Raw genomic sequence first — 26,188 nt, forward strand, 5'->3', positions numbered from 1 at the left:
CTGCTGGAACCCCGACCACCTGACAACCGTCGCCGCAGGAGCAGCCCCAGCCCGGGAGGAGGGTTTATGCTCGGGGCTGCAGCACCGTGGGAGGAAGCGCATAACCCTGCTGGCAGTAATAAGCGGCGGTGTCATCAGCCTCGACTGTGCTGATTTTGAGGATGAATTCTGTGCCAGACTGAATCCCAGAGAAGCGGTCTGAGACTCCAGACTCTAGGTTATCGGCATCATAGATGATAAGCTTGGGAGGCTGGCCTGGTTTCTGCTGATACCAGCTTAAGTAATCCCTAACGCTCTCGTTGGCCCTGCAGATGACGGACACGCTGTCTCTCAGGGACACAGAGAGATGGGTGGGAGACTGAGTCAACTCAGCGGTCCCGCCGGCAACTGGCAAGGAAACAAAACACAAAGTCACGGTTGTTTACGAGATCCCACTCCATTCCCTCCCAGAAGGTTCTGGCGTCCTGGTCTCCTAAGCTGAGAGCACCTGGGTCTCCGCGGGGAGGGGAGATCCCGGGTCAGAGATCCACGGAGCCCTGGGGAGACCCCCCAGTCAGGAGGAGAGAACGGCCACCATCTCGGGGATGTCCCCTTCGCCGCCCTCCTCACCTGGGAGGCAGGCCAGCAGAAGGCAGAGGAGCTGGGTCAGGACCCCCATGTTCAATCCAGGGCCTGCCTCAGGTTCTTTTTTTGCCCCGACTCACTGAGCAGCCTATTTATGGGGATCCTGAAGAGCAGAAATGTGGATTCTCTGGGGGAAACATGCAAATCAGTGAGGGGTTGGGCGGGTCTGGCTGCAGCCGCAGAACCAGGGCCCCTGTAGGGCCCAGTGCCAACTGGGGGTTCTCATCGGACGCAGGATTCACATCCAGTCCCAGAGGAGCTCCTCCAGCGTGTTTGTAAGAAGAAAGCATCTCCAATTTTTCTGATCCTCTTTTGTCCACAAGGTTTAAGAGTTTGTAACTGGAAGCGAGGAGGCACCTTCTTTTTTTTTTTTTTTTTAATATAATTTCTTGTCAAGCTGGCTCACATACAACGTATATGGTGTGCTCTTGGTTTTGGGGGTAGATCCCCGTGATTCATCGCTTAGACACAACACCCAGTGCACATCCCAACAAGTGCCCTCTTCAGTGCCCATCCATCACCCACTTTCAAGGATGCACCTTCCAAGAATGAGAAGAAAAGTTAGATGGCCATCTAAGTTTTAAGCTTTAATATGAATATATTAAAACCATCTTCTGGAGATGGGTGTGAAATACCAGTTCTGGTTCAATACGTTCCCTAGAATAGATACTATGAGCTATGGGGGAAAAGAAGAAGGGAGACAGCTGACGTGTTTGGAGGAAGCCTGGGCTCTGCCCCTGGAGGCCTGCACAGTGAAGCAGGCTCACAGCCTCCTAGCACCTATTTCCATGGACGCTATCATTCTTTAGTGTGGAGGTGAATTTATTTCGTATATTACCTTTTTCTCATTTTGTGTATTAACTTTCTCTCTTTGCATAATCATGGCTGAGGTAATTGTGTCTTCTTTTTTGCCTGATACAGCTCCAGTGTTCTCATCCAGAGCACCTGCTCTTTATTTTCACAAATGAGTCCGTTTGAAAAGGTATATGCATTCTAACTCTTGCTATTCCTAGTATACTAAGAGACTTCGTAATTAAAAATTAGAAATATATGTGAAAGTTTATCAGCTAGCTTCCGATCATTTATCCATATGATTGAATTAGTTTTTTCTGTAACTCATTATTGTGTTCAATTACATTGACAAATCATCTGGGCTCACTGGAGCTCCAGGATCATCGTCCTGCTTAAACATACAATGCTTTGGAGATGCTCTTCTTTTTTTTTTTTTTAAAGTTTATTTATCTATTTTGAGAGAGAGAGTGAGTAGGGGAGGGGCAGAGAGAGCGTGAGAGAGAGAGCATCCCAAGCAGGCTCGGTGCTCGAACTCATGAACCAGGAGGTCATGACCTGAGCGGAAACCAAGAGTTGGGCCCTTAACCCACTGAGTCACCCAGACAAATTTCTTACAATACTGTGCCTGGTATACTCTTCCTTCTTCCTCTCCTGAGATGATAAAACTCATTGATAGCAGGTGGGGTAGTATCCTGGACTGTGGACCCTTTGGTTTGGTCTAATTAAGGCCTGGCTGTCCCTGGCGTCTTTTCTCGGCACAAGGCCTGAATACGAGTGTCCCCTCTGAGCGATTTTCACTTTCGCTGGCAAGAGGTGCCTGAATCTAAGGGAAGGCTGCCAGAAAGTATGTGATTCAGACAGCTCTATGCATCATTTCGAGTCACTATATGTGATAGAGGACCTAGGACCACCAACAATGAGAAAGCAGTGGTAGAAACAGAAAAAAGAGAACGATTACGAAACAATTATAGCCTACACTGTACCATTATTGTGCTCGTGAATGCCTGACAACCAGATCTCCAGAAAAATAAAATTCTGGTTTGTAGTATTTGCCAATTTCCATAAAAGTAGTCAAATATCTAACACACTTCTTTCAGCTCATGATAGAACAAGACTAAAACTATTAGGGAAGAGAAGATGTAAGCAACATTACCAACCAACTTGAAATAATTGCTAAAGAACAGTCTAGCACAAGTGGAAAAATGTGTATCCTGGTGTACAGTTCATGGACCATGCACCAAGATGAACCATTCCCTGTGCTGTAAAACCAGTCTAAGTAAACTTAAAAGTGTGGAGAGCAGACAGAAAATGTTCTTTGGCAACAAAATAATTAAGTTAGAAGCAGTTACAATAAATTATTCAGAAAATCCTCAAATATGAAGCAATACCTTTCTATATCACTTATGTGTAGAATCATAAATTGTAATAATGGTAAGTGAGTATTAGATGATACTAAGTATCACCAAATGATGAGAAAAGCACAGCATATGAAAATTTGTGGGATGTTGTTAAACAATACCTAGAAGGAAATTAATAGCATTAAATTCCTGTATTCAGAAACAGGAAATGTTTATTTACTTATACTTACTTATTTAATACTTTTACAGCATAAAGCATATAGTCAGTGATATTGTAATAGCATTGTATGGTGACAGCTGTGAGCATAGCATAATGTATAAACTTGTTGAATCAGTATGTTGTACACCTGAAATAGTATCACATTGTGCATCACGTATGCTCAAATAAAAAAGAGGAAACATTGAATATCAATGATCCAAACTTCTACCTTAAACATGCAAAGAGAAAGAAGTTCTGGTCCAAGACAGTGGTGTAGGAGGCTCCTGAACTCACCTTCTCCCAGGGACACCGGGAATCTACAGCTACACGTGGGACAACTCTCACTGCAAGAAATCCAGAAACGAGAGGAGGGACTCCTACACGTGGGGGTAAGCAGGAAACACCCAGATTGAAACAGGTGCACAAAGCTGGGACCCATTCTTGCCATAAACTCCACCCTCAATACAATAACATACGATCGGGAGGGAACTTGTAACTCCCTGCTTTTCCCTGAAGAGTGAAGAGTTTGGACCCAACATCTAGGTCCCCAGTTTGTAAGACTTCTACCTGAGGAAACCCCCCTCCCCCACACACCACCAAAAACACTGTGATCTGGAAGCCAGCGGGGCTTGCAGGAGACCCACAAGACAACAGTAAACAAAGAAACCGATCTCAGGGCTCAGCACAGAGGGAGCAGGCAGAAACGCCCACCTGCCAGCTTTACCCTCAGAGAAGCCTATTTTCATATCTTAAAAGCTGCTGCCCGAAGGTTAGGCTTTCTAATATAGAACACATCTAGGGGCTGACTGCATTCCTCGCTGGAAATCAGGGAAACCCTTGTTTGCACTGTCTTCCCATTCTCTCTCTGCCCAGCTCCAGGTGCCTGGGGTCTCCCTGGAAAGAGCCTCTGCACTTGTCTGGCGCCTCTGCTTATACAGCTGTCATCCAGGGGATGTGCTCCTTGATCTCCTGGCTCTGGTGGCCAGCGAGGACATACAGGACTGCCGCAAACAAAGACAAATAAATATTAGCAAAAATAATATTTGTGTGTTATAACTTGCAAAATAATACTGGGAATAAACTTGCAAATATTGCAATAAACCTGCAGTAAGTTTACAGATAAACTTGCAAAAATAATATTTGTGTGTTATAATTTTATAAATACAACAAATATGTACATATAATAGATGATAATACTTGATTAATGTGACATTTTGACTGGTTATAAGATTTTTCTGGATTGCTTTTCTGCAATTTCATTTATTATGGCATCAAAATTTGTACTTTTAGCAAATTCAATTTCCATATATGATTGAAAATGACATGAGTCTTTCTTGGCAAATCCAAGACCACAAATGTCTTTTGATCATTTTTAATTCTGATAGGGAATATTTTTTGCTGTTGCAACTGTCACTTGAACTTTGAGGAATACTTTATAGTTTATGACAACATTACAATACATTTCTGATGAATCATTTTGAAATATAAATTTTAATATACCTAGACCTGATGATGCTTATAGAACCATGTTTAAAAATGATTTAGCTCTTCATACAAATAGTTTTGTGTAAATCTGAGTTTAATTAAAATTTTTTTTAATGTTTATTTATTTTGAGAGAGAGAGAGAGAGCAGGGGAGGGACAGAGAGAGAGGGAGAGAGGGAGATTCCCAAGCAGTCTCCAAAGGTCAGCACAGAGCCTGATGCAGGGCTCGATCTCCTGAACCCTGAGGTCATGACCTGAGCCCCAACCAAGAGTCGGAGGGTTAACCGAATGTGCCACCCAGGCGTCCTGATCTATACATTTTCAACGGAATATACAATTCAGATTCATTTTCAGATAAGACCATGTCCTATAAAACTAATGCCATTGTCTATTGCATGAAACCTTTGTTGGCATTATAGTACCAAATTTGTTGCTTCAAAAATAATATTTAGGCTAAGTGGTCTTAACATGTTACCTTTTGGGAAAAAAATTTCGTATCATTTTGCATCCTTCCTGTGCTATATGAAGTACATTCTCTGCTCTGCCTCTTTTAGGTTGTTTTGAATGCTCAGAACCCACTCTGAAATTCCAAGAACTCCATTTTTCTCTTGGAAAAAGGGAATTGAGACACAAATAAAAACTTCTAGGATTAGGTTCTTTTGTGTGTGCACCCATGCGTGTGTGTGTGTGTAGTTGTTGTTGTTTTACTGCAGTGTAGTTGATACTCAATGTTCTAGTGGTTTCTGGTGTACAACATAGAGATGTGACAAGTCCATATGCAACGCTAAGCTCACCACGAGTGTAGCTACTGTCTGTTTCCCTACACCGCTATTACGATATCAATGACCATATTCTCTGTGAACCTTATTCATCCCATGATTGGAAGCCTGTACCTTCCACTCCCATTCGGCCATTTTGCCCTTCCCTCCTGTCTCCTTCCCCTGTGGCAACGACCAGATTGTTCTCTGTATTCATGGGTCGGTTCCGCTTTTGTTTGGTTGGTTTGTGGGTTTTGTTTTTTAGATGTCACATATAAATGAAATCCCATGGTGTTTGTTAGTCTCTGTCTGGCTTATTTCACATCGCATAAAACCCTCGTGGTCCATCCATGCTGTCACAGACGGCAAGATTCCATTCTTCTTTGTTGCTTCGTAAAATCCCATTGTATACACAGACCGCATCTTGTTTATAGGATTAGGGGCGTATATGCGCTAGGAGTTTACAAAAGTCTATTTTGATGCTTGAACATCACATCCTTTTATTAATCATTCTCAGCCACGTTTGCTGTGGGGATAGTGTGTATGTAATGCTGTCTAAGGAACATAGTAAAAGAGGGGTTAGTGTAACTTGTAAAGTAGAAGTTCAGACAGTGGGAAAATAAAAATAATAATGCTGAACAATACCAAATATTATTGTATCCTAATATATCCAAATATGGCAAAATTTATTATCTCCAAAATGTATTCAACTTGTGTTGTCACCAATATGCCTCCATTGCTGACCCTACAGTGACGAAATGTACTTGACCCTGGCACACAGCCGGGAGCGTCTGGACGGGGTGCAGGTCTGCTCTCCCTTTCGTCTTACTGCTCAGAAGGCACTGTGATCACCTCCGTTCCCATGCAGGTCATGCCGCGCTGGGCTGTCGCAGCTGAGGGGCCACGACATGGTCCAGAGCCCGCAGCTGCACATTATGCCCTGACTTCTCCAGCGTCTGCCTCGTAGGGCCACTGAGAGCCTCTGCTGTGTCTGCTCCCCACTCAGGCCACACGTGTGGAGGGAGGTGACGCGCCAGACAGAAGGTTTGTGTTCGGGGCTGAACCACTGTGCGAGGAGCATGTGTACTTTGGTAGCAGTAATAAACTCCGATGTCATCAGCCTCCACCCTGCTGATTCTCAGGGTGAAATCTGTCCCTGACCCGCTGCCACTGAACCTGTCTGGGACCCCAGAGTCCCGGTTGGAAACCTTATAGATCAGGAGCCGTGGAGACTGGCCTGGCTTCTGCAGGTACCAACTTAAATAGGTGTTTCCATTACTGTGCAGGAGGCTCTGACTGGCCCTGCAGGAGATTGAGGCCGGCTCTCCAGGGGTGATGGGCAGGGACAGAGGGCTCTGCGTCATCACGACATCCCCACTGGATCCTAAAATAATGAGAGAGAAGCACAACGTTATGCAGAAACCTTAGAAGCCATTTTTATGATTTAAAATGTTTTTGTATTTAAGGCTAAATCACTTTTGGTGATTTGATTCATCCTCTAAATGTATCCAGTTTCCAAAGAATTGCAGGCACAAAGTGGCCTCTTCCTTTCCAGCATCTCACTAAAGCACTGCTCTTTGTTCCTTTCAGTTTCTTCTTGATTTCCCAGGCCCCCAAATTAAATCCCCTGCTGGAGGGCAGTCCCACCCGTGGACAGAACACACGTGGGGAGCAGTAGCGCCCCCAGAGCTCTCCCTCCACACCCCGCTCTCCTTTCTCATCCCCCCTCTGCCCTCACCTGGGATCCAGAGCATCAGCAGCCCCAGCAGCTGAGCAGGGAACCTCATTTTGAGAAGCTGAACTGATGAGTCCTAACAGGTAAAGAGAAGGTCAGAGCTGGCCTTTATGTCAGAGGGAAGGTCCTCCCCAGGGGACAAGATGCAAATTCCCTGGTGGGTGTGGCAGAGTGGAAAGAGCCAAAGGCAGGGGGCACAGGTGCCTCTCCCTTGAGCAAAATAACTGCAAATGTCTTCTGTGTTGGGAGGAAAACCAACAGACAAATTCCGTACTGCCTGAGTGGGCAGAAGGCTCTAACTGTGAAGGTCAGGATCTCTGGGGGGACACGGTGCCCATAGCCCCACGGTTCTGAGAAAGCTCCAGATACCCTGAAGATGTAGACTTAAGTGTCCAGAGTCAGTTTCTGGCAGGTGAATGGCCGTCCTGCTTGGATTCCTCTCAGCTAATGTCCGGGACAAAACAGTGTCACCCCAATCCAGCTGATTGGCAGAGTATCTCCAAACGACAGGATGAGCTGCAGAGAGTTCTAGAGCCTCTGGTATCTGCTGTTTCCAGGTTAATGGTTTAAGATAATTTAATCATGATTAAATAATGAATTAACTCACCCTGGGACCTCGGGAATTATACTGTATGAGAAGACGAAAGTAAAAAGAACTTGACATATAGAAAAGAATCTCTCACTCACAGGTAGAAAACTAAGAGCCCTACCTAGGAGACTAGGAAAGGAGAAAGAATTTTATACTTCAGGCAGTGAGTATGCAATTTGTGGTAACCATTTGTTACTGTGTGGCGTGTATCCTCTCATACTTCTCTGTCTCCCCCTAGATATTTAAGCAGACAGATAGTATAGACAGATAACACACAAACCATATGGTATATATGAAATATACACACCCCAAATCAAAGAGATTTCTTAAGGTAAGCACTTTCTAAGTAGATTGGACAGAGTGAACAATGTTTTGTTTTGAAATATTTTACTTTATTGTCATTTTCTTTTTTAAAAATATTTATTTACTTTTGAGAGAGAGAGAGAGAGAGAGAGAGAGAGAGAGAGAGAGAGAGAATCCGAAGCAGACTCCAGCCTCTGAGCTCTCAGCACAGAGCCCGACGTGGGGTTCGAACTTGGGAATGGCAAGATCGTGACCTGAGCTGAAGTCAGACGCTTAACCAACTGAGCCACCCAGGCACCCCTTCATTTTCTTTTTGAGGCTTATAAAATCCCTTCCTATACAGAGACTTTCTCATCATGTATAACCAGTTTCTGTCAGAGGCTCTGGTCTCTTGTTAGTGCTGAGAAGCTAAGTCTCGCACTGGTTTATGTCAGGCAGCAACAACCATGAGTCAATGAGTTCAAAAAGAGATTCTGCATGTGAGAATAGCAAAACGTGGGATAATTATTTGATGTGTGGGTATAACTTGTACCCATGACTGACATTTTCTTGAATCTTCATTTCAGGACAGTCACAGTGGAATCGGGCACGGTTCAGAGCCACTGGGGGGCATCAGTTTACCAACCATCCTTCGTTAAATAGGGACATGATGTGATGATTCTAACTGTGTCAGCCTGACGTATGGCATATTGACTCGTTTGTGAGAATTGTGTCAGCTTCAAATGATCACACAACAGAAGTCACTGTCCTATAAACCAAATCCTGGAGAAACCGAAAGTATAGAGTTTGTGGTTTTATTAGATCTCAGGCAAATTAACCCCAAATCATACTGAACTGAAAAAAAAAGCTGAATATGTACAATTGTGGACATGATTACACAACGTAGGTCAGTGTGAATACCTTCTAGAAATCCTCCAGGAATAAGATTTTCAAACCAAGGTTTGAAGAGATACTGTGTAACAGTGATATTCAGAGTGAACCCTGGGGCCCTTGGGTGACTCAGTCAGTTAAGTGCCGGAGTCTTGACTTCGGCTCAGGTCATGATCCCAGGGTTGTGGGCTTGAGTCCTGCGGCAGGCTCTGCACTGAGTGTGGATCCTGCTTGGGATTCCCTATCTCTCCTTATGCCTCTCCCCCACTCGCGTGTGCTCTCTCTCTCTCTCTCTCTCTCTCTCTCTCTCTCTCTCAAAAAAAAAAAAAAAAAAAAAAAGGAAAGCCTGAACTCTGGAGGGACCCAGTTGCTGATGACATATTGTCATAGAAGTAAGAGTATAATAGACCGTGTCCCATATTATACTAGTTGACATTTTATTTACCCTTTTGTGTGTTTTCTTCATTGATCTTTATAGTGGTACCCAATGCAATCCTGAATTTTATTCTTGGCAATTCCAGCCCTCTTAATCAATCCTGCTAGTGAATGAATTAGAAAGATAAGCAATTGAAAATGAAAAGAATAACGACAAAAAAAGGAAAAATACAACACAATATTGTAAACCTTAAGATGAGTTTGAAGAACTACTCATTACGGGTGTTAGATTATGAATCACATTATATAACACTGTCAACTATACTAAAAAAAAAAGAATCACATTCCACATTATCATATATGAAACCTCAAAGTGTGGAAAATCGCTGAAACTTATTCATGTATCATGTTTCTTTTTTGTGTGTTTCAGTTTTGAAAATGTTTGTTTTACAAAGAAGTCTTTAGAATGCGTGAATTTCAAAGAGTATCACTATTTCCTACAAAGCTTAACATGAAAACTTTAAAAGTTTCCTTTCCCGTTTGGTTTTGGTTATCTCAAAATTTCTTGCCTGAAAATATCCAGAAAACGTGAAATCTGATGAGAATTCTTTCTTGATCAGGAAAAGGCTTTGAAATTTTCCTATACTACCTGTAGACTGAGGGAAGAGGGCTCCTAATTCCAAAGAAGAATCTTTCTGTCCTGTGTGTTTATAAACTACGTCGTACCCTGGGCAATAAAACGGACCCCATCAAAGCTTGTCACTGCACATTCGTGCAAAGAATAAGCATTTGTAAGTGGTGTAAGAAGAATCTCCATGGGGTCCGGGTAGGGAACAGGGCTCCAGGCGTCTCAGTCTTGGCCACCATCCACCAAACGAGCAAGGACTTACCCAGGTGGCTTTCACTGCAGTTTTGTTTCAGTGCCGCAGGGTGTTCACTGGGATCCGTGACACTGGAAGCCAGGGTGGGATTTGTGTACCTTGGGAAGAGGTCTTGTGGGTGTAACCATGTGCGTTCATTATCCCGGGGCCAGAGTGTGCGGGGTGGGGAGTGTGATGCTGTTATACATCCTGTCGACTTGGATCTATACATTTTATCTACCCGAACAGCTCAAACCCCTCCTGCCTTGGCTAAGATGAGAGACAGAAGCCTGTGTTCTGAGTTCCAGTGCAAGTTCTTTCTGATAAAAGGGGAGCTTTCTTGCCTGAGAACTGATGCAAGCCATCCAGCAGAGGGAGCTTCTGCAGTTTCAGGCCTGTTGAGTAGATTCTTGGGACCTGCGTGAAACTGGTCACCTTTTCTAAGTAACTGCAAATTGTCACCCACTAGAGGACAAACTCACAGATAAATATTCTGGTCACAGGCAGCTCACATACACCTACGAATGTGTTGATCTTCTGACTTTATGCGTGACGTCTCAGCCATGTGAAGCAGGTCACTTATGAGCTTCAGTGATCTAGAACCTTCACATCCCTGGCTCTACCTGCGTAATCTGAATTACTTCCCAATATGGTAATTTCTTTTTTTTCTCTTTCCTTGGAATAAATAAATAAGGAAATACATGTGGTCGAGATACCTGAGATTCATCTGAGTCCTGTGGAGAAATGGTTGCAATGTCTTACGTTGCCTGTGAAGGTTATTCTTATAAGGATGCTACTCCCTCGGGAGGCCCCAATCACCACAGTCTAATAGGGAAAAGTGAGACAGAAGTTTCCTTTGACCATATGCCACCTCGTCATCTCTCTACTTTTATGAACTCTTTACTCTCTGTAGGAATTTTTATTCTGAACCCCAAAGCCTCTCCCGTGAGGGCTGGAACTTCTGCTCTGAGAAGTCTGATGAAATCCCACGACTTTCTTGTCATTTAAAAAATATTCTTCCAGTGTTTTTTTGTTTTGTTTTTTATTTTTTTCAATATATGAAATTTATTGTCAAATTGGTTTCCATACAACACCCAGTGCTCATCCCAAAAAGTGCCCTCCTCAATACCCATCACCCACCCTCCCCTCCCTCCCACCCCCCGTCAACCCTCAGTTTGTTCTCAGTTTGTAAGAGTCTATTATGCTTTGGCTCTCTCCCACTCTAACCTCTTTTTTTTTTCTTCCCCTCTCCCATGGGTTCCTGTTAACTTTCTCAGGATCCACATAAGAGTAAAACCATATGGTATCTGTCTTTGTATGGCTTTTTTCACTTAGGGTAACACTCTCCAGTTCCATCCACCTTGCTACAAAGGGCCATATTTCATTCTTTCTCATTGCCACATAGTACTCCGTTGTGTATATAAACCACAATTTCTTTAGCCGTTCATCAGTTGATGGACATACAGGCTCTTTCCATAATTTGGCTATTGTTGAGAATGCTGCTATAAACATTGGGGTACAAGTGCCCCTATGCATCAGCACTCCTGTATCCCTTGGGTAAATTCCTAGCAGTGCTACTGCTGGGTCATAGGGTAGGTCTATTTTTAATTTTCTGAGGAACATCCACACTGCTTTCCAGAGCGGCTGCACCAATTTGCATTCCCACCAACAGTGCAAGAGGGTTCCCGTTTCTCCACATCCTCTCCAGCATCTATAGTCTCCTGATTTGCTCATTTTGGCCACTCTGACTGGCATGAGGTGATATCTGAGTGTGGTTTTGATTTGTATTTCCCTGATGAGGAGCAACGTCGAGCATCTTTTTATGTGCCTGTTGGCCATCTGGATGTCTTCTTTAGAGAAGTGTCTATTCATGTTTTCTGCCCATTTCTTCACTGGATTATTTGTTTTTCGGGTGTGGAGTTTGGTGAGCTCTTTCTAGATTTTGGATACTAGCCCTTTGTCCGATATGTCATTTGCAAATATTTTTTCCCATTCCGTTGGTTGCCTTTTAGTTTTGTTGGTTGTTTCCTTTGCTGTGCAGAAGCTTTTTATCTTCGTGAGGTCCCAGTAGTTCATTTTTGCTTTTAATTCCCTTGCCTTTGGGGATGTGTCAAGTAAGAAATTGCTATGACTGAGGTCAGAGAGGTCTTTTCCTGCTTTCTCCTCTAGGGTTTGGATGGTTTCTTGTCTCACACTCAGGTCCTTTATCCATTTTGAGTTTATTTTTGTGAATGGTGTGAGAAAGTGGTCTAGTTTCAACCTTCTGCATGTTGCTGTCCAGTTCTCCCGGCACCATTTATTAAAGAGACTGTCTTTTTTCCATTGGAAAGACTGTCTTCTTTCCTGCTTTGTCAAAGATTGGTTGGCCATACATTTGTGGGTCGAGTTCTGGGGTTTCTATCCTATTCCATTGGTCTATGTGTCTGTTTTTGTGCCATCTTCCACTGTTTGAGTGTGAGATAGATAGATTGTTTTTTTTTTATTTGTATGCTTGCTTTTTGTCTACAGGAAAGTTTGATTCAACTGAGAGAGTGTGAGCGAGAGAGAGGAAAGAATGCTTGAAGAGGACACTAATCTGTTTGATCTTTATGTGATGTATTGAAACTGTCTATTCTATAAATAAGAGAGGTATGATTTGAGTGCAGATTTCACAGCAGTAGCATATCCTGTCAATGCAACACTCCAGAAGAAAGTTCTGGCACCATTAAGACAACTATTTACATTAGAACCGTCAGTTTTGTCCCTTCTAATTTCTCAAACACTAAACACTAAACACTAAGCACAGAGAAATGTTTCCTTCTCCACCCACTGGCGCATGGCCTTCCCCCTTGTCTCCTCTGAGCAGAGAGCTCCCTCATCAGTGCAGAGAAAGAACATTCTGAGCTCAGCCCTGAGCTCATAGTTCCTTAGAGAAAATAAGGAAGCAAAATTTGCTCAATATATCTCTGTCAACACTTCAGGGTCCTTCTTCCAAGACCTGGCCTTGCCCTCAGTCGGTGAGCTTGAGACGTTGCACTGGCTGAGGTCGAGGACCTGAGTCAGAAGCAGTGACTTTTTAGGTGTCAGCCCACCTGACTTAGAGTTTTCCAGTAAGAGAGACAAAATTCTCTAAGTGTCTACACATTGATTTAATATCCTACAACATGTGATCAATTGTCTATTGCCACAGATCCCTATTTCTGCCATATTCTGCCCCTGCTCATTTTGGAAAATGAACACCTTTTGTGTATGAAGGTCATTATGACATTCTGGCCTGTGTCACTCTCTGACGTCCTTGGTCACGGGCATTATTCCCTGGACAGCAGACTCACATCGAATTTAGCACATGGGACGCTGATTGGGGAATATTCTTGGGATGAACATCTCCGGAGGGAGAAAGCAGGACTGGGGAGAGGAGGAAGTTGGGCTGTGATGCAGGCGGACAAAAGCCGAAGCCGTCTCCGCAGGCAGGTGCAGAGCTATGACGGCTCTCCAGAGTTGACGCGAATTGGAACCCATGGGCCAGACCCTTGTCTGTGGTATCATGTCTTCCTCTTCATCCTGTACCTTTTTTATGCCTCTTTGATCCACTTGTCAGAGAAGCAGGCCCTTTAATATTGGTTCCTAATTTCCTCTCAGGTTGCCTCATTTTCACTTTTATTTTTGCTTTTTATTGAAAGCAAGAAGAGTTTATAATATTATTTTTGCCGTCACTCTAGCATTTTGTTTATATATTAGGGCACGTTTTGAACTTTGTGATGGGCAAGAAAAATGACTTTCAACTTGGTTTCAGGGAAGACCTCAAATTTGGTTCCAGGTGCATCCTATGTGAATGTTTAGGGAGGAGGCAGAGTGCCCCCTGCACATTGTGGGGAAGGTGTCACAACTCACAGACACAGGGCACCGATAACCACCCGGTGGTGGAGACGCTCCAGTCCATAAAAGCCAGGTGGCTGTGTGTGACCTGCTGTGTAGACGCCACCAAGCACATACATGATGAAGTCTCGCAAGGAGCACAGCCTCCTGGGTCCGGGTCTGCTCTTGGGCAGCTTGTGTGTCCGCACTTCACCTGCTACGGCAGCTGCCTGTGGCTCCTCAAGGCGGGTTGGAGACCCAGCTTGAGAAGGACCAGCCCATAAGGAGTCTCAGCGTCTACCAGTAGGTGAAGAAGAAACTCCTGCCGCTCACCAGCCGTGGATGGGGGTGGGTGCCGTTCCACCATCTCTCCCTGAGGTGATTAATTTGCTAGAGCAGCTCACGGAACTCAGAGAACACCTACCTATGTTTCCAAGTTTAGTAAAGGATATGATAAAGGTTACAGATGAACAGCTAGATGGAGAGACACACGGGTGAGCTCTAGGCAGGTCCTGCGGGCAGCAGCTTCTGTCCCCATGGTTTGGGTGCATCACCTTCCAGGGTGGATGCGTTCACCAACCTGGGAGCTCTTGGAGCCCCGCACTGTTGGGATTTTATGGAGGCTTTGGTCACATTGACAGGATCCGTTATTATCTCTGTGTCCAGCCCCTCTCTTCTCTCTAGAGGATGGGGGAGGGTGCTGTAAATTCCATGCTTCTAATCATGGTTCGGTGTTTCTGATGAGCAGCACCCATCTAGGAGCCCACTCAGAGTCATCTTCCCAGAATAAGACCTGCTCCTAGTGCCCTTATCACTTAGGAAATAAGAAGGGGGTTAGGACCTCTGTGCCAGGGATGGGGCACAGAGACAAATACATGTATGTTCCATTATCTCTCAGGCATAAGTCAGGAATTCTGTAAGGTCGCCATCATTTCAGAGGTCGGGTGGCCTCGCCTGGCTGCTCTACCACAGTCTCCAGGGCGCCAGAGCAGAGATCTGGACTGTGGTTCTTTAGCCCTCCTCCTTGTGGACTGCCTGGAGGGACAGCGCTGCCTGAGGTCCCTTCCTCACTTGGAGCGCTTTTTGGTAGCACAGATGTATTTGTGTATTAAAAAAATGAAATATGGAATGCAAGTATTGTATCTAAAAGAAAGTATGCTAAGTAAACAAAAAAGGTTCTTGTCAGGAAAGGAATGAGTTCTGCTTGGAAGAGATCTCCAAGTCCCCTTTCCCTCTAAAACTTCTGCTTATGAAGTCCAATTAAGAGAGAGAAAAGGGAGGATCAAAAGTTATTTGTATGTTCTCTTTTGTGGGAGAGCAGAGAAACTTTACACGGGTTTCTGCTTTTATGGGGTTCAACTGAAAACAACAACAATCATTGAGAAGATTTTGTCCTTTTACTCCAGTTTCCGTTGCTTTTACCTAATGACCCATGGCAAGGCATTCTCTGAACCCCAGATATTATTTTCCCGTGTGAAATGTCGGAGCATCCCCACCTGAAGCTGGAGGGAGCAGGAAAACAAACAGAGGTGGAAGGGACAGAGAGGTGATTGGCAGAAAGAGTTTGTAATCTTTATTAGGTAATGTAGGTGACTGATCATTAAGGGAATTCCAGATGGAATGGAGTCAAATGGAGACAAACTGGAGCACCTTAAAGGGTCCGCAGCCCAGCTCTCCCTTCCACTCCTATTCCAGCAAGTAAGTTGGATAAAAGACTCATGAATCACAAGCTATGAGCAAACTTAGGCTCCATTCTGGGTGGTGCTTGGGGGAAGGTAATGATACAATGTACCCAGATAGGTTGAGAGAAATCGAGAAGAACTCAACTATTCAATGTGTTGGCAAATGAAAGACTTAGTTGATCACCTCCATAAAAAATAAATAACCTTGGGGCTCCTGGGTGGCTCAGTCGGTCAGGCCTCAGACTCGGTTTCGGCTCAGGTCATGATCTCAGGGTTTTGTGAGTTCGAGCCCCACATCACGTCTGAACTACCAGCACAGAGCCTCTTGGGATTCTCTCTCTCTCTCTCTCTCTCTCTCTCTCTCTCTCTCTATCTCTCTCTCTCTCTCTCTCTCTCCCTCTCTGTCTCTGTTCCTCCCCCACTCACACTGTCTCTGTCGCTCTCAAAATAAATAAATGAATAAACTTTAAAAATAAGTAAATAAATAACCTCTAAGGAAATGACATTTCAACGAATTGCTGTGTTTACTGACAATAGCCAAGGAGAAGAGACAGCAATCTGCAACACACTAGGGTTTTATAGAAGTGACTTCTATCAGGTGATCCAGCCAGCAACCTTCTGTTTTTCATGTGTCCCAACCATTTTGAGAGTGTCTTCTCTTCACTGTTTAGTCACATACGAAGTGAGATCTCCCTCTGTGTAGTCAGATTTAATCTATGATGCCTACTCACAAAAAAAAGTTTTTTTTTTTTTAAATGTTTATGTATTTTGAGACAGAGAGAGAGAGAGACAAAGGCGAGGAGGGGCAGAGAGAGAAAGAGCAAGATAGAGAATCCCAAGTAGGCTCCACACCATTAGCACAGAGCCCAATTTGGAACCGATCTCACAGACCACACACGATCATGACCTGAGCTGAAATCAGGAGTTGGATCCTTAACCGACCTAGTCACATCAGTGCCCTTCATAGAAATGTTTTTAAAAGCAAAAACAAAACAAAACAAAACAAAAAAACGCATAAGATTACAAAATAAACTAATTATATTTAAATACTGATATCAAAATATTTCAAAAATTAACAATATAGTGATATATTCTTTATCAATGTATGAAATAACAAGGTCCAGTTGCAATAAGAAAAATTACTCTGTAAAAGGCATTCTCCAGAGTATAAGGAAACAAGTCACAGACTGGGAGAATATACTTGCAAAAACGCATCTGGCCAAGGATTGTTATCTAAATTCACAAAGAATACTTAAAACAACAAAAAGAAACAATCCAATTCAAAAAGGGGGAAAAGGTCTGAACACATACCTCACGCAAAAAGATATACAGATATCAAACAGAAATCGGAAAGATAATCAACATTATGTGTCATTAGGAAATATAATTAGAGACGCTACTATGCACCCATTTATTTTTATTTGCATATATATTTTAAATACTTTATTGTCAAGTTAGCTAACATACAATGGAGTCTTGGCTTCAGGAGGAGATTCTTGTGATTCATCACTTACACACAATACCCAGTGCTCATCCCAACAAGACTATACGCCTCTTTAAATATCCAAAATCTAGAACACAGACAGCTCCAAATGCTGGTGAGGATGAGGAGAAGCAGACTAGCATTCATTGCTGGTGGAAATGCACAAATGGAACAGCCATTTTGGAACACAGTTTGGCAGGTTCTTACAGAAGTAAACGTACTCTTACCAAACAATTCGGCAGTCAAATTTTTTGGTATTTACCCAAAGGAGCTGAACACTTATGGCCACAGAAAAACCTGTACGCCGATGTATATAGGAGATTTGGTCATCATTCCAAAACTCGTATGCAATCAAGGTGTCTTTCCAAAGGTGAATGGATAAATAAACTATGGTGCGTTAAGCAATGAAACGTGATTCAGCTGAAAAGGCATAATCTGCTGTCCATGGAAACAGTAAAAAGTTCAGCGGTTGCCAAAGCTTAGAGGGGAGAGAGGGGTGAATAAGCAGAGTACAGAGGAGTTTTAGGGCAGTGAGATTATTCTGTGTGATACTGTATTGGATACACAACATGGTACATTTGTCCAAACCCTTCGAATTGTCAACATCAAGAGTGAACTATGATGGGAACTGTACATTTGAGGTGATAATGCTGTGTCAGTGTAGCTTCATTGACAGTAACGAATGTGTCACTCTGGAAAGGGATATTGATGGTGGTGGGGCTGTGCATATGTGGAGGCAGGGAGTACATGCGAATCCCCGAATGTTAATTACATAGGCCATGGAGTCCAGTATCTTGGAATAGGCACTTATAGGCAATAAAGAAGCTTTATTTACTCACCCAGAATCAGGATCACGTTATTGTGGTGATTTAATCGTTCTTTTACTTCTAGTGCACCGTGTTATGACAGGAAATTGACATGAGCCCAACTTAGGTCACATAGAATTTTTGAGCACTGTTTTAATTGAGATCTACTCAAAACATATAATTTATATATTTTTTCAATGGAACATACAATACAGGTTCGTTTTTAGGTAAGACCATGTTCTGGAAAACTAACGTATTTATCTATCACACGAAATCTTTTTTGGCAATATCGCACCAAATTTGTCATCTCCAAAATAATATTTAGGCTAGGTGATCCTAAAATGTTCCCTTTTGGGAAACAAAGTTCATATCATTCTGTACACTTCCTGTGGTATACGAGGGACATTCTCTGCTCTACATCTTCCCGCTTGTTTTGTTTTGTTTTCTCAGATCTTACTTTGGAGTTCTAAGAACTCCCTTTTTCTCTCAGAGAAAGGTCATTGAGACAAATACACTCTTTTAGAATAGGTTCTTCTGTGTGTGTGCGCACAGGCATGCATGCACGCGTGTGTTGTTGTTGTTGTTGTTTTATTCAAGTATGGAGATACACAATGCTACATTGGTTTCTGGTGTACGACACAGAGGCTAGACAAGTCTGTACGCTATGCTGTGGTCACCACAAGTCACAAGTGTAGCTCCCGTCTGTCCCCACAGGCACCATGACAAGAGCACTGACTGTGTTCCCTATGCTTTCATCACAGTGACTTATTCGTTCCATAACTGGGAACCTGTCCCTCTCATTCCTCTTCGCCTGTTTTTTCCATCCCCTTTGGCCACCTCCTGTCTGGCAACCATCAGTGTGTTCTCTGCATTCACGTATCTATTTATGCTTTTGTTGTTTGTTGTTTGTTTTGTTTTTCAGGTTCCATACATAAATGAAATCCTCATCATATGGCCTTGGTCTTTCTCCGTCTGACTTATTTCACCTACACGATACCGTCACGGTTCACCCACGTTGTTGCAAATGGCAATATTTCCTTCTCTTCAATGGCTGAGTAAAATTCCATTGTATATGTAGACCACATCTTCTTTACAGGATTAGAAGCTCATATGTGCTGTGAATTTACAAAAGTCTATTTGGTGCTCGAACCCCAGACACTTTTAAGAATTCTTCTCAGTCATATTTGCTGTGGGGGTAGTGTGTATGTAATGCCATCTGGAGAATATTGTACAAGAGGGATTAGTGTAAGTGGTAATGAAGAAGTTCAGAGAGTACAAAAACAAAAAATAATTTCTACACGATACCAAATATTACCGTATTGAAAAACAGCAAAATTTGTTAGCTCCAAAATGTATTCAACTTGTGTTGTCACAAATGTGCCTCCATTGCTGACCCTTCAGTGACGAAATGTACTTGACCCAGGCACACAGCGGGGAGCGTCTGGACGGGGTGCAGGTCTGCTATCCCTTTCGTCTTACCGCTCAGAGGGCACTGTGATCACCTCCGTTCCCGTGCGGCTCATGCCGCGCTGGGCTGTCGCAGCTGAGGGGCCACGACATGGTCCAGAGCCCGCAGCTGCACATTATGCCCTGACTTCTCCAGCGTCTGCCTCGTAGGGCCACTGAGAGCCTCTGCTGTGTCTGCTCCCCACTCAGGCCACACGTGTGGAGGGAGGTGACGCGCCAGACAGAAGGTTTGTGTTCGGGGCTGAACCACTGTGCGAGGAGCATGTGTAGCTTGGTAGCAGTAATAAACTCCGACGTCGTCAGCCTCCACCCTGCTGATTCTCAGGGTGAAATCTGTCCCTGACCCGCTGCCACTGAACCTGTCTGGGACCCCAGAGTCCCGGTTGGAAACAAGATAGATCAAGCGCCGTGGAGACTGGCCTGGCTTCTGCAGGTACCAATACAGATAAGTATTTCCATTACTGTGCAGGAGGCTCTGACTGGCCCTGCAGGAGATTGAGGCCGGCTCTCCAGGGGTGACCGACAAGGACAGAGGGGTCTGCGTCATCACGACATCCCCACTGGATCCTAAAATAATGAGAGAGAAGCACAACGTTATGCAGAAACCTTAGAAGCCATTTTTATGATTTAAAATGTTTTTGTATTTAAGGCTAAATCACTTTTGGTGATTTGATTCCTACTCTAGATATATCCAGTTTCCAAAGATAACCCAAGAGTTGCAGGCACAAAGTGGCCTCTTCCTTTCTAGCAACTCACTAAATGTCTCACTTCTTTGTTCCTTTCAGTTTCCTCTTGATTTCCCAGGCCCCCAAATTAAATCCCCCTGCTGGAGGGCAGTCCCACCCGTGGGCAGAACACACGTGGGGAGCAGTAGCGCCCCCAGAGCTCTCCCTCCACACCCCGCTCTCCTTTCTCATCCCCCCTCTGCCCTCACCTGGGATCCAGAGCATCAGCAGCCCCAGCAGCTGAGCAGGGAACCTCATTTTGAGAAGCTGAACTGATGAGTCCTAACAGGTAAAGAGAAGGTCAGAGCTGGCCTTTATGTCAGAGGGAAGGTCCTCCCCAGGGGACAAGATGCAAATTCCCTGGTGGGTGTGGCAGAGTGGAAAGAGCCAAAGGCAGGGGGCACAGGTGCCTCTCCCGTGAGCAAAATAACTGCAAATGTCTTCTGTGTTGGGAGGAAAAACCAACAGACAAATTCCTTACTGCCTGAGTGGGCAGAAGGCTCTAACTGTGAAGGTCAGGATCTCTGGGGGTACACGGTGCCCATAGCCCCACGGTTCTGAGAAAGCTCCAGATACCCGGAAGATGTAGACTTAAGTGTCCAGAGTCAGTTTCTGGCAGGTGAATGGCCGTCCTGCTTGGATTCCTCTCAGCTAATGTCCGGGACAAAACAGTGTCACCCCAATCCAGCTGATTGGCAGAGTATCTCCAAACGACAGGATGAGCTGCAGAGAGTTCTAGAGCCTCTGGTATCTGCTGTTTCCAGGTTAATGGTTTAAGATAATTTAATCATGATTAAATAATGAATTAAACTCACCCTGGGACCTTTCGAGAAGATGAAAGTAAAAAGACCTTGACTGAAAAGAATCTCTCACTCACAGGTAGAGAACTAATAGCCCTGCTTTAGAGAATAGGAAAGGAGAACAAATTTTATGCTTCAGGCAGTGAGTATGCAATTTGTGATAACCATTTGTTACAACATGGTGTGTATCCTGTCATTCTTCTCTCTTTCCCCCTAGATATTTAGGTAGGTAGGTAGGTAGATAGATAGATGGACAGAAAGACTGACAACACACACACCATATGGTATATGTGAGATATGGATACACACACAGAAACACACAAACCCCAAATCAAAGAGATTTCTTTTATTTAAAAAAATGTTTTTTAACATTTATTTATTTTTGAGACCGAGAGAGACAGAGCATGAATGGGAGAGGGTCAGAGAGAGAGGGAGACACACAATCTGAAACAGGCTCCAGGCTCTGAGCTGTCAGCACAGAGCCTGACATGGAGATTGAACCCATGAACTGCGAGATGATGACCTGAGCCGAAGTCGGACGCTTAACCGACTGAGCCACCCAGGAGCCCCTCAAAGAGATTTCTTAAGGGAAGCAAAATCTAAGTAGATTGGACAGAATGAATGATGTTTTGTTTTGTAATGTATCATTTTCTTCATTTGATGCTTAGAAAATCCCTTCCTATATGGAGGCTTCTCATCACACATAACCACTTTCTGTCAGAGGCTCTGGTTTCTTGTTAGCGCTGTCTGAGAAGCTAAGTCTCACACGGGTATGTCAGGCAGCAAAAACCATGAATCACTGAGTTCAAAAAGAGATTGCGTATGTGAGAATAGCAAAACCTGGGATAACTATTTAATGTACGGGTGTCGCCTGTATCTATGACTGACATTTCCTGGATCTTCATTTAAGGACAGTCACTGTGGAATCGGGTGCATGTTCAGAGCTGCTGGGGGCATCGGTTTACCAACCATCCTTCATTAAATAGGGACACGACCTGATGATTCTTCCTGTGTCAGCCTGACGTATGTCATATTGAATCGTGACAATTGTGTCAGCTTCAAGTGACCTCACAATGAGAGTCACTGTCCTATGACCAAAATGCTGGAGCTACAGGAAGAATAGATTTGTTGTTTTATTAGATCACAGGTAATTTAAACTTAGTCATACTGAACTGAAAAAAACACAAATACATACAATTGTAGGCATGATACAGAAATAAGGTCAGTGTGAATATCTTCCAGAAATCCTCCAGGAAAAAGATTTTGTACCAAGGTTTGAGAGATATGGTGTAAAAGTGATATGGAGAGTGAACCCTGGGACACATGGGTGGCTCAGTCCATTAAGTGTTGGAGTCTTGAATTGGGCTCAGGTCAATGATCCCAGGGTCGGGGGATTGAGTCCCATGTCCAGTTCTGTGCTGAGTGTGAAGCCTGCTTAGGATTCTCTGTCCTCCTGCTCTCCCCTTGTTGAGTGTGCTTTGTCATTTCTCTCTCTCTCTCTCTCTCTCTCTCTCTGCCTCTCTCTCTTCTCTCCACAAAAAAAAAAAAAAAAAGTAAACTCTGTGGAGGGAGTTGGTTGCTGATGACATATTGTGATAGAAATAAGAGTATAATATCCCATGTTCCATATTTTGCTGGTTGACATTTTTTTTACCCTTTTGTGTGTTTCCTTCCTTGATCTTATTTACAACCCTAGCCAAGGCATGCTGAATTTTATTCTTGGCAGTTCTAGCGCTCCTAAAGAATCCTGATAGTGAATTCGTTCAGAAAGTTATGCAGTTGAAAATGGAAAAAAACAAGGACAAAAACAGAGAGGAAAGATACAAGACCATCTTAGACATCCTAGCTGAGTTGGAAGAACTATTCAGTACAGATGTTAGATTACGAGTCACATTATAGAAAAGTGTGTTAACTATACCGAGAGAAAAATCACACTCCACATTATTGTGTGTGAAACCTCCAAGCGTGGAAATATGGCTGAGAATTATTCATCTGTCGAGTTTCTTTTACTGTGTATCCATTTGGAAATGTTATTTTTACAAAGTATTCTTCAGAATGCTTGATTTTTCAAAGAGTATTACTATTGCCTATGAAACTTAACATGAAAACTTTGAAAGTCTCCTGTGTGGTGGCTTATCTCTAATTTTCTTGCCTGAACACATCCAGGAAATATATAATCTTTTAAAAATTCTTTCTTGATCAGGAAAAGGCTTTGTAATTTTCCTACACTACCTGTAGACTGAAGAAGAGGGCTCCTAATTCCAAAAAAGAACCCTTCTCTCCTGCGTGTTTACAAACTCTGTTGTACCCTGGACAATAAAATGGATGCCATCAAAGCTGGTCGCTGCACATTACACTCAAATAATAAACATTCGTGAGCAGTGTAAGAAGAACTTCCATGAGATCCAAGTAGGGAGCAGGACTCCAGGCATCTCTAATCTTGATGACCATCTACTGAGACCAAGGACTTAGGCAGGTGACTTTTATCGCAGTCTTGCTTCTGTGTCACAGGCTGTTCATTGGGATCCGTGAAACTGGAAGCCAAGGTGTGATTTGTGTTCCGTGGGAAGAGGTCTTTTTAGTGAAAGTGTGTGAGTCCATTATCCGGGAGCCAGAGTGCGAGGGGTGAGTGTATGAGGCTGGTATACATCCTGTAGACTTTGATCTATAAATTTTATCAGCCTGAACGGCTCAAACTCATTCTGCTTTGGCCAGGATGAGAGACACACAGAAGCCTGTGTCCTGACTGAGCCCAAATGCAAGGTCTTTCTGATAAAAGGTGAGCTTTCCTGCATGAGAACTGAGATCAAGCCATCCAGCAGAGGGAGCTTCCCCAGCATTAGGTCTATTGAGTAGATTGCTGGGACCAATGATTGAAACTGTTCAACCTTTCTAAGTAATTGCAAATTGTCACCCACTAGAGGATAAACTCACGGGTAAATATTCTGGTCACAGGTTACATATACCTACGAAACTCTGAATCCAGCGGTGGAACCAGGACGCCCAACACTTAAAGCTGGAAAATTGTCGCCAGTAGAGTTTTTTTAACCCTCGTGAGAAAACCCAGCTAATCCCCTAGTGACCCACGATTCCTTATGAGAAATGCCTAGATCCAGGTTTCTCTGCTGTTCCAGAAATTCATGCAGTGGTTTCTAACTGAGGCAGAGATTGCAGGAGTTTCCAAACAGCTAACAGTGGTTAGTATATCGATGGTTTCAAAAGGCCAACCTGAATTTCTTCATATTGATGACACACCTGTAACCAATAGAGTTGCAAAATATCTAAGTTCCTTTGTTTTATTTGGAATTCTATTTAAAGAGTGTCATGATTTACATTTCTTTTTTTTTTTAATTAAAAAAAATGTTTATTATTGAGAGACACAGACAGAGACAGAGCATGAGCATGGGAGGGGCAGAGACAGGAGGAAACACAGAATCCGAAGCAGGCTCCAGGCTCTGAGCTGTCAGCACAGAGCCCAATGCGGGGCTCGAACTCGCAAACTGTGAGATTGTGACCTGAGCCGAGTGGACTGCTTAACTGACTGAGCCACCCAGGCGCCCCTCATGATTCACATTTCTGATACAAGGCATAGGCCATTTGTTGACAAAAAAGGGAATAAGGGAATGAGAAAGTGTTCTGTAAAGAAAATCATTAGAACATGTAGTTCAACAGGAAAAATCATAACTGAGGTAACCTTTGAGGGAGAAAGCATCTGGGACCACAAAGTGGCCTTTAGGAGTGGAAGCGAGGCGTGCCTCGGGGAAACACGGCCTGTTCCGAACGCCCTACACGACAGGTGCCAGAAGAAAGAAGTGGGCTGTGTTCAGGTTCAAATGATGAGATGCACACTCCTTCACTCACGCTTTACACTCTCATTTCTTTCAAATGAGGCACAAAGGCACGAGATGCTGCACGAATCTTGTGTTCTGACGCCTCTTTAGGTACATTCCTTGTTCACTGTGCCCTCACGCCTCTAGGGTTTTCCCCCTCTGGCCCCTAGGACAGCTGTGGCTTCGTGTGCAGCACGAATAGTGCAGGGGAGGCATCGTGTCCGTGTCCCGCTCAGATTGGCCTCGGTAGTCCCTGCACAGGGCACCACTACACATGTTTTCAACCATGTCCAATACTATGGCTGACGTGTAAGAATGGGAAAAGAGCATCTCTGCGTAGTGACTGCAGTTTCTGCTCTAACTGAGTCTATCTGCACAGTCACCCTGAGTTCTCATCTTGCTGAGCTGCTATTAATGGATCCCCGAGGGAGGAGACAGCCGGAGTCCGTCAGATCTCAGAGCCAGATGGCATCTCTGTCCCTGCTCTTGTATTTCCTGCTGCTCTGTGTCCCCGCTGAGAAGAGGAAGAGGACAGCAGAAATGTTACTCTGAGTATCCTTGCCATGGGAGCTGGGATTGGGAGTCCCGGAGGGTCTCATCACATTAGGTATGTGCCTGAGAGAATTTTTCTCCACGGAAACGGATCCTTCGTCCAAAAGTGTGTCCTTTGAGAATTCAAATATATGCACGTATTCATATGGACCAAGTCAGGGTCTGTATTTGTGTTGAGTTGTGGATGTCTTAAAAATTGTAGCTTTAAAAATAGGCAATAGTATGATGCATTCTCCAGCCGCCCAATTACACATCCCAATTACAAAAGCAAGGTTGCTTGGTACCCATAGAAACGAGGCAGGATTCCTCAGGTCCTGCTATATGACACTTACCCAGGGGCCTCAGGTGTCCCAACACCCTTGAGTGGTAGTAGCTCCTTTACTCTCACTCTCAGCAGTGTGGGGACAGCTGATGCTGCTACCTATGACAGTCACGAGTGGCCAGGATCCCACAGTGTGACCTTCATAAACAAAAGTCTGCAGTGCTTCGGGGCACAGCGGTTTCCTGCATAATGCATGGGTCCCAGCTTCCTAGGTATGACTGCCATTCTCCTGCGGGACCTCCTTGGTCTTGCAGCGGGGGATGAATTCCTTCCTTATCAATGAGGTTATAGTCCTTCTTTATCTAAAGACCTCACACTACTGTCACAGAGGAAAGATAATAAAGCATAATGAGCTTCCTGAATAAGTCTAGTGATTCGGTTAATCATAGACTAGAAGAATACATATCGACCTACCACCTAATATTCACAAGGAGACACTTTCTTACGGCCTGAGACCACAGCGATTATCAAGGCTGCAAGGTTCCTGTCTAAATGGGAAACTGAATTTTCGTAATGGAGACAGACATTCAAAGCAAAAGTTTTCAAGGATAATTGATTATGTTGGCAATTAGAAATAAACTGTAAGCTGAATGTACAATTGAGAGGAAATGCATTCTTACGTGCCAGGCACCAGGCACCATACAGACCTGAGGGTAATAAAACTTTGCTAAGAGAGAGTAAAGGAGACCTGAATGAACAGAGAGATAAAACACATTCATGCATCTCAAGACCCAATATAT

At 43.9% G+C, this 26,188-nt stretch overlaps 1 long non-coding RNA gene and 1 gene segment (V, D, J or C); one reads left to right on the forward strand and one right to left on the reverse strand.

Annotated features, from left to right (window-relative positions):
- The window catches only part of LOC128773652 (uncharacterized), a 35,136-nt gene extending 28,641 nt beyond the window's left edge, over window positions 1-6,495 (forward strand). The window contains exon 2 of the long non-coding RNA XR_008418003.1: window positions 6,294-6,495. This is a non-coding gene — a long non-coding RNA (uncharacterized LOC128773652). The remainder of the gene's footprint in view (window positions 1-6,293) is intronic.
- LOC109264355 (immunoglobulin kappa light chain-like) overlaps window positions 1-26,188 on the reverse strand; it is an 82,668-nt gene that overhangs the window by 33,053 nt on the left and 23,427 nt on the right.

Source organism: Panthera pardus, unplaced genomic scaffold, assembly GCF_024362965.1.
Source record: "Panthera pardus isolate Hobbes unplaced genomic scaffold, ASM2436296v1 HiC_scaffold_26, whole genome shotgun sequence".
Lineage (NCBI taxonomy): Eukaryota > Metazoa > Chordata > Mammalia > Carnivora > Felidae > Panthera > Panthera pardus.